Source organism: Alligator mississippiensis, chromosome 1 (genome assembly GCF_030867095.1).
Source record: "Alligator mississippiensis isolate rAllMis1 chromosome 1, rAllMis1, whole genome shotgun sequence".
In the NCBI taxonomy this organism is placed as follows: domain Eukaryota; kingdom Metazoa; phylum Chordata; order Crocodylia; family Alligatoridae; genus Alligator; species Alligator mississippiensis.
In genome coordinates this window covers 477925422-477935014 of record NC_081824.1, presented here as the reverse complement: position 1 = coordinate 477935014, position 9593 = coordinate 477925422, and positions in this window count along the sequence as shown.

The following is a 9593-nucleotide window of genomic DNA, read 5'->3' as shown; positions in this document are numbered from 1 at the left end:
CCCAGAGAAGATCCTCCCAAGAGAGATCCCCAATAGAGAGACCCCCAAAGAGATGCCCCAACAAAGATCCCCCAAAAGAGATCCCCCTCCAAAGAGAGATCCCCAAAGAGGATCCCCCCAAGAGAGAGTCCTAAAGAGAGGTCCCCAGTAGAGAGATCCCCTCAAAGAGAGATCCCCCAAGGAAGATTCTCAAAGAGGATCTCCCCCCAAAATGATATCCCTAAAGAGGATCCCCCGGAGACAGATTCTGAAACAGATCCCCAAAGAGAGATCCCTGCCAGGACAGGTCCCTAAAGAGATCCCCAAAGAGAGAGATCCCTAAAGAGAGATCTCCTATAGAGTGAATTCCCCCAAAGAGAGATCCCCAGCCAAAGAGAGATCCCTTCCCAAACATCCAGGCAAGGCCCCACATAGCACCTGCCAGGGGCGAGGAGGAGAGGGGCAGGAACAGATCTCCCATGAGACAGATAATTCCCAAAGGGAGATCCCCCAAAAGAGAGATCCCCAAAAAGAGATTCCCCCTCCCCCCCGACCAGTCATTGTGGGAGTCACCGTAGCCAGCTGGCTGAAGACAACACATCAGCTCTGCGCTCGGCAGTCGGCAAACAGGCTGGCGTGATTAAGATAATTGCGAACGCAACGGAAAGTCTCGTGATGCCCCTTTATAAATCCCTGGGGCGTCCACACCTGGAACAGGGCCTGGTCCCCGCACCCCCGAAAGGAGACAGGAGACCTGGCGAAGGTGCGGAGAAGGGCAGCGAGAGCGGTGGGCGGTGAGGAGGGGCTGACGAAGCCATGCCTGTGCAGTGTGAAAAAGAGACGCTGGAAGGGGGACGGGAGAAGGGTTTGCACAACACTAAATGGCAAAGAGAAAGTCACTGGGGATTTATTATTGACGGTGTGTGGGAGCAGGGAGGCAGTGGGACACGCCTGGAGGGGTTCAAGGAGAGGTTGCACAGCACCTGGTCAGGGATGATCTAGGTGCAGCGATGCCTATGGGGATTTTCCAGGCTTCTGGGCTTTCCTGGTTGCACCCTCCCTTGCCTTTCTGCTACGTGTCAGGGGGGGTTTAAGCCTCCCCCAGAGGCGCAGGGTGCTGGCTGCAGCCCAGACTGGGGATGGGGACCAATGCTCCTACTGGGACCAAACCCAGAGGGTGCTGGCTAGAGGGTCTTGCTCCTCCACTTAGGGTCAGACCAGCACCACATTTGGGGTCAGGAAGGAATTTCCCCCCTGGTCAGATTGGGGGGGAGTTGCCTTCCTCTGTAGCAGGGGCACGGCCTCTGCCTGGGGTCTCTTGAGCATTTATTGACAACATTTTGTAGAACCAGGACATTCCCCCCACCCCCCGCTTTACCTGCAGCAGGTTCAGGTGCAAGGTCTGTGTTGTGTCAGGAGCAACAGCCGTCTTACCTAGGGTTTAGATGATGCCTTGTCTGGGCTGGTTTGCACAAGGCTGGTCCTGCCCCAGGCAGGGGCTGGACTAGACGTGACCTTGGCAGGTCCCTGCCGGCCCCGCTGCTCTGCCAGTCTTGGATTCTCCGATCTCCCCCCAGGCAAGAACAAGGAGCCCCAACATGAAGCAAGTAGGTAATAAGTTGGAAACTGCCGACCGGGATTTCCTTTGCACCTAGCCTGTCATTCAAAGGTGGGACTCATGGCCATCAGATGCGGCGGAAGCTGAGAGCTCAGCCAGGTTTGCCAAGGGACCGGACACATGCTTGGAGGAAAGGAGCAATGCATCAGCAGCTGTTGAGCACGAGCATGAGAGGCACAGCCTCTGCATCCAAGCTTCAATTCTGGAGGCTGCAAGGGGGAGAGGAGCGAAACCCTGGGTCAGACCTAGTTCATGCTCCCTTCCAGCACCCACTGTGACGCAGGAGACTGGGCAAAGCAGACCTATGGTCTGACCCAGACCAGGGCAGCTCTTAGTTCTCCTGTTAGAAGTGCTTGCCAAGCCAGGGGCCCAAGCAGCATGGTGCAGGGCTCATCCTCCTCTGCCCCAGACAGTGGGTTTGCAAGGGTTCGGGAGCCAGCAGAGCCCTTCCCTTTGGCAAGAAGGTCTGTGGGAGCAATGGGGTCCTCTGCCCCCCCATTCAGGTTCCTCCTATGGGGAAGATGCTCTAGGGACTGGGCCAGGGCCTGTGGCTTGGCATTTCCAAGGCACTTCTCTGCCACCAACTCATTAACAGCAATTGATTGGTGATATCCATTCACTAATGAGCTGAGCAATGCACCCACAGACCCCTGGGAGACAGGGGGAGGGTACACCGAGTAACTATACGTCACTGCCTCTTGCTGGATGGCAGTGGGACTGCTGGCACTGGGGTATCATGGGCCCTTTACTGCTATCTGGTGATGGAGATTCCCACTAAAGGACTGTTGATCTTCCCAGCTGCTTCCAAACCCTGCCAGCACCAAACACCTAGAGCTGCCTAAATTTCCACCAGCAGAGCTGCCTGGGTGCCTGAAAGCAAAGCGTCCCGGTGCTGATCTCCAGCCCACCACTGACAGAGGTCCTAGAGCAGGGGCAGGGTAGTGCTAGGGCACAGACACCCCAGTAGGCTCCAGAGCATCTCACCCTGGGTGGGTGGAGCCGCTGTGGGGCTCAGCACCCAACATCTGTGCCGTGGCTTGATGGTGGGGGATCCCATCGTGCTTCCTGCTGAGACAGCTGCGTTTGCACGGAGAATGAAGCAGCATGCAGGTGGGTGCCCATCGCCCTGTAGCCAGGCAGTTCATCTGGGCAGGGGACAGCTTGGGGCGTGGGCTGGGCTCTGGTATGTGCTTCAGGACCTCATCGCTCTTGCCTCCCCTCACTCTGCCCCCAGGCACGATGCAAACCGGAGCAACAGTCTCGTGGAGGGTGTGAGTGTCTGGCCCAGGGAATGAGAGAGCAAGCCATCCTTTCCTCTCTGCAGCACCGAGCCTTGTTCCTCTGCATTGCACCCAGGGAGAAGCAGCTGAAGCCTCCGGCAATGCCCACAGGCAGCTTGACCTGGCACCCGGAGCAGGTGCAGCGCTGAGATGAGGGAGATCACATGGAAGCTGGGATCTTGGCTGGAAGTGCGGCAGCTCCGGGGTCTTCTCCCCTCCCTGGAAAAGGAGTGATGGGAGCTGGAAGGCAGCGGGTCCGGGTGGAGGTTCCCCACCATGCGAGAGCCGGCTGCCTGCTATCCCCAGGCAAAAATGCTCCCCCCCACCCCGGCTGCAGAGAGCACACTAAGCTCTCCCATCAGCTCAGGTCCCCTGCAGTCCTCACGCAGGCTGGCTCCTTCTTGGATGAGTCAGGAGCGTTGTGCGAAGAAAATGTTTCCCTTCCCAGGCAGAACTAGCACAGATTTCCAAACAGGCCCAGCAGGTCTGTCCTCTGATGGGGGAATGAAAGGAAATCAATTAGCGCACCAGCAAGCAAGCAAGCAAACTCTCAGCACCCCTGGGCTGCTCTGCAGGGGACGTCAATGCAGGCACCAGGCCAGTAGCTGGGCCTGAGGTGATCTGTCAGTCTCCAGCTCTGCCACAGACTGCCTGGGTGACCATGGGCAAGTCACTTAGGTCCAGGTCCTCAGTGGCAGCAAGGGCCTCTATGCCCATTGATTTCTACAGGCCGCAGGCTCCCGAGTACTTTTGTGGGTCTCGGCTGTATTCTGATGGATTCGGAGAACCAACAAAGGCTGGAAGAGCCAGACCCGCCAAAATCAAGTGCTCTCTGCACAAGAATGGCTGCATTGTTTGCAGCAAACTCTGTAACAAAATATAGAAAAGATATAAATGACTGAAGAGCACAGACAAGGCCTACCAAGCAAACATTTACAATGGATACAAGGCACACACATCTAAATTTACAGACATTTGTCAAATGCGGAGGAAGAATCTCTTGCATTTGAAAGCTTATCTAACTTTATCCCATAGCTGGCCCAAAAAAAGAGATCAACCTAAGGAACCCTTGCCTCCCACACAGTATTTGCACCATCATGGCTACATCACTCTCAGGCTAACATGTTTCTAAAGGCAAAATAATCTTACTGAGATTTGACAGTGATTTTTATCTTAAAATGTCTAAGTCCTAAAGTATTATAAAGTCTCTAGCAGGTGGGCAGCCCATTAGGGACAGGACCTTCCCACCTAGGTTTTTAAATAGTGCTAAACAAGTACACCTGCAAGTGAACAACTCGGCAAGAGCCGTAGTTCGGGACTGAAGAGCCTAAATCCCAGAATAGACCCTGCTCAGCCAGAAGTTTACTGAATAAGGTAAAAAATATTTAAGAGCCTACCTAATAGGTGCTACTATGATGAATATTCATCTACCTATTCCAGTCCCTTATTAGCTTGTCTAAAATTAAACCTTACCATCACAGAATCATAGAAAACGAGGGTGGAAGGGACCTCAAGAGGTCACATCCAGTCCAACCCCCTGCTCCAAGCAGGACCAGCCCCAACTGCATCATCCCAGCCAAGGCTTTGTCGAGCCAGGGCTTCAAAACCTCCAAGGATGGAGATCCCACCACCTCTCTGGCTAACCTGTTCCAGTGCCTCACCACACTCCTTGTGAGAGAGTTTTTCCTAATTCCCAACCTCAATTTCCCTTGCTGCAGCTTGAGCCCATTGCTCCTTGTCCTGTCATCTGCCCCCACTGAGACCAGCCCAGCTCCATCCTCTTTGCAGCCCCCCTGCAGGGAGGTGAAGCCTGCTATCAAATCCCCCCTCAGTCTTCTCTTCTCCAGACTCAATCAGCCCAGTTCCCTCAGCCTCTCCTCACCAGTCCTGTCCCCCAGCCCCCAACCATTTCTGTCCCCTCCGCTGGACTCTCTCCAATGTGTCCACATCCTTTCTGTAGCAGGGGTCCCAAAACTAGACTCAGGACCAGGGCCGGATTAACCCTTTAGTGGGCCCTAGGCAGACAAATTCATGGGCTCCTACTCAATACTGTATATATTTTTTTCACTCAATAATTATAATATATAAAATAAGAACAGCTGGGCCCCTTCTTCACTTAGGGCCCTAGGCATGTGCCTAGTTTGCCTATGCATTAATCTGGCCTTCCTCAGGAATCCAGATGTGGCTTCCCCAGTGCTGAATAGAGGGGAATAATCACTTCCCTTGATCTGCTGGCAACACTCCTACCAATGCAGCCCAGGATGCCATTAGTCTTCTTCACACCAAGGGCACACTGCTGGCTCCTATTCAGCTTCTTGTCCCCTGTTTCCCCAGGTCCTTTTCTGCAGAGCTGCTGCCCAGCCAGTCACCTCCACCCTGCACTGATGCATGCAATTATTGCATCTTAAGTGCAGGACTTTGCACATGTCCTTGTTGAACCTCATGAGATGTCTTTTGGGCCAATCCTCCAATTCTTCCAAGTTGTTGATGAAGACATTGAACAAAACTGGCCACAGGACTGACCCCTGATACCAGCTGCCAACTAGACATCGAGCCATTGATTACACCCTCTGAGCTCAATGCTCCAGCCAGTTTGCTATCCACCTCACAGTCCGTTCATCCAACCTGGACTTTCTAAATTTGCCTGCAAGAATGGTGTGGGAGACCCTATCAAAAGCCTTGCTAACAATTTTTTTTCCCAACTATTTAAGTTGGTCTAATAAAAGAGATCAGATGCACCCAAAGAACCTTGTCTTGCTAAAATCAAGGTACCCCACATCCACCGGTCTCCCCATATCCACAGAGCTGGTCATCTCATCATAGCAGGAGATCAGGTTGCTCAGGCGTGACTTGCCCTTGGTGAATCCATGCTGACTCTTCCTAATCACCTTCTCCTCCAAGTGTTTAGAAATGGATTCCTTGAGGATCTGCTCCATGATTTTTCCAGGCACTGAGGTGAGGCTGACCAGTCTGTATTTCCCTGGCATCTCCTCCTTCCCTTTCGTAAAGATGGGCACTAGATTTGCCCTCTTCCAATCATCTGGGACCTCTCCCAGTCGCCACAAGATTTCAAGGATGATGGCCATTGGCTCTGCAGTCACATTGACCGGATCCCTCATCACCCTTGGGTGCATCACATCCAGCCCTGTGGACTTGTACATGTCCAGCTTTTCTAAATAGTCCCTGACCTGTTCTTTCGCCACGGTCGGCTGCTCACCTCCTCCGCAGACTGTGCTACGTGGTACATTAGTCCAGGAGCTGCTCTTGTCTGTGAAGACAGAGGTGAAAAAGGCATTGAGCACTGCAGCCTGTTCTGCATCATCTCTCATCTTGCCTCTCATCAAACCCTCCATGTACTTCAGGTGACCTTGCAAACTTTACCCCGGCTTTTTTCAATCCATCTTTCTTGAGCTCTTGAAAATGGATCCCACCTTATGACTTTCTCTCCCCTGAGATTCAGAGATTCATAGCATTTCCTTCTCCTGTTCTCCTCTTAGCCAAACCTCATGCAAGCAAATAGCAACGCCGTATCCTCTCATTGAACAGCCTAAGGCCTATTATGAGTCTAAACATTTCCTGGCTGTAAGTCTTACGGTGGTCAAGACCCCTGTTGCTGGCTGGAATGGATGTCACACTGGCTGGAGTCATACTCGCTGCAGCAGATTTTGGACGATCCTTTCTGTTTTTCTGCATCCATCCCATGGTAACTGCAGGCAGCAGGTGGCTATTAAGTGCTTCGCTGCTAGGCATTAGGGGGAAGGTAATAGCTGGTTTGCCTCTATCAAATGACTAGCCTGAGATAGCCACGGACAGGCAAAACCCATCCAGGATTCGCATTTCCCCCCTGATTCCTTCACGGGTAACTCTCCCCTAGACTGGCTGACATTCCCCCTGGCTAGGGGCTTGGGTCATCTCTCTGCTAATTTTTCAAGACAGTGGGATGCTGATTACACAAGTTCAAATGACACGTCTGTCCACATCCTGTAATAGCTTAGCTGTGAAATAGGTGACACAGAGACCCTGTAGCACAGGGGAAAAGATTTTGCTAGCACTGGGTTGGGAGGAGCTACCACGGATAGAAAGCTATAATAGCTGCTATTTATTTTTTAAGGGCCTTCCCTGCTGTGTGTCACCAGAGTAGCTCTACACTCCCCCCCACCTAAGCCATGTACCCCTGATGCTTATGCCAGACAGACACAGTATCCCTATAGTTTTCTTATTCCAAGGCACAGGTACTGCTCCTGCCCTGTCGTGCTGCAGGGCATCCTTTGCAAGATGAGCAAGGAAATCCCGGGGAATCAGACTGGATATGCCAGCTGTTCTCAACCTTCTTTGGAAAATGCCAGCCCTGAGCTTTCCCTCCTCCTTCCAATCCTAGAGCAATGCTTCTGTTGCAAAGACCTCAGCAAGCCCACAGCTGGGCAGGATCATTTTAACACGCTGCTGGATCCCTATTTATAATCTCTTGGTTTATCTTGTGAATCCTGCACGGGTGTTTGCACACCTAACCTTGCGTGGCACCCCCCAATGGATCTCCTGGCACCCTGGTTGAGAACCACTGCTGTATGCAAACAATGCTGTTTCCAGAGGCTTGTTCCTTGGTCAAATAAAGCTCTATTTCCTCCAAGGCATCTGGAAGCAGATGTTCTCAGCAAGGGCTACATGCTGTTGTTTTTTGGAGGAGGGGAGAGTTCTTAGCAGGGGAGGAAAGTGCCTTTTCTCCCCTGCCCTCCTCAGGCTCGAATCCCCAGCTTGATTTTGCTTTGGGCTGGGGTCAGACTGCCACAGATCACCCAGAAGAAGTAACATCTGTTTGTAATCCAGTGCATTCAGGCTGCCCTGCACTCAGGTGCAGGAGCCTGAGTACGAGGTTGTCCCTGCCCCGAAAAGCTCACAGCCCACGTTCGGCTTGTTCGCAGCATTCACAAAGAAATGCCTCTAGCCCCAAGCATGGGAAAAAGGGCTGGCAGGCCCTGAATAGATTGGGAACATAAAGTAAAATTATGCATGCATTGGCCAAATGCAGATGCAAGCCATTCACATATCCCACAATTTAATTTACTGTTCAACTTGTAAGTGGCCGTATGCCAGGGGCTGCCCAGGCTGCATGCCACCCGGGAGTGCCCTGCTGCTCTGTGCCACATGGGCATCCCAACTACCACCCTCAGCTCCCTGGCACTGTGGGCTGCATTGCCCCTGGGGCAGGGGCAAGAAGTAAAAGCAAAGGAGAGAGGGGGGAAAAACCAGAGGCTTGACCCAAGCCACTGCTGCAACCAGAGTGGGAGGTGGGCAGGAGCCCGGGACTGCAGATTAACCCCTTGCAGTTACCTTTGGGCTGTGAGTTGGACAGGCCTGACACAGACAAGGGGCAGGTGGGGAAACTGAGGCACCGAGAGGGTTGAGTGACTTGCCCAAGGTCCCACAGCAAGGCAGTGTCAGAGCTGGGAATAGGCCTTAGGACTGGGAGTCGGGTATAGCGCCTTACAGGCTCGTCAGTGAAGTGTCCCATGGCAACAAATCCATCAAACGCCGGCCCCTTAAAGCCTCCGGGGAAGCCCGCCGGCTGGTCGCGCGCAGGAGCCACGTGGTATGAGATAATACCGCTCTCTCCGTGTGGCTTTGCAGCTTATTACCGGCAGGGTAGCAACAATGCCTCCCCAAAGGCAGCTCCCGCACTTAATCCAGCAACACAGCTGGCACGTTGAATCACAGCGGGAGGCGTGAGCGTGCCCACATGCAGAGAACGGGCCACGGAGCAGAGCCGGGGCCTAGCTGGTTGTGTGTTTATTTGCTCTTCAGCTGCCAGTTCGGCTAATAACTGTTTACAGGCGTAATTGGGTTATTGGATGCTCTAGATGATTTTCCCTCCGACTCATCAGCACGAACAATTTGATCAGTGTGTAATTGGCATTTGGAGATGTGCAGGGGCCGGGGATGTCAGGCAGAGGGGAACGGCTGATGCACTAGACAAGCCGAGCGGGGAGTTTCCTGAGGATCGATAGCCAGCTGGGGCCACGGGCAGCCCATGAGTAAGCCAAGCGCCTCCCTGCCTTGGCAGTGGTTCCTTAGACGTGCCCTGTGCCAATGCTGGGTATTGCTTACGGCACTGCAAAGAAACCAAAAATAGTTAGCTCTGCAGACCTGCCCTTTGGTTGCATCAGCATGAGAGCTGCCGCTCGGCCACCAGCCGCCAGTCTCCACTACACCGTCAGCATGGCAGACAGAGGTAGGTTCTTTTGCTCACATATTGTCAGCCCAATTAATAGCTAAGTTGCAATTGTGGGACCAGACACTGCCTAAAACTGTAGCTGGGAAAGCCCAACTTAGAGCCAGCTGGGCTGCTTGAATGTAATGGAGGGCATTGTGCACACCGCAGAGACTTTACTACTCATGGATGCATTGGACAGTCAGAAGGCAGCTTAATAAGATGGAGCAAGGAGAGATCTACTAGGTCTAAACCCCTAAAGGACATGATGACCAGACATGGAAGGACAGATCTACCAGGTTGAAACCCCTGAAGGATGTAGTAACCAGACATGGAAGAACAGATCTACATGGTCTAAACCTTTAAAGGACGTGGTGATCAGACATGGAAGGACAGACCTACTGGATCTAAACCCTTAAAGGATGTGGTGACCAGACATGGAAGGACAGACCTATTAGGTCCATACCCTTCGAGGACGTGGTGACCAGCAATGCTCCACGGGTGTCTCAAA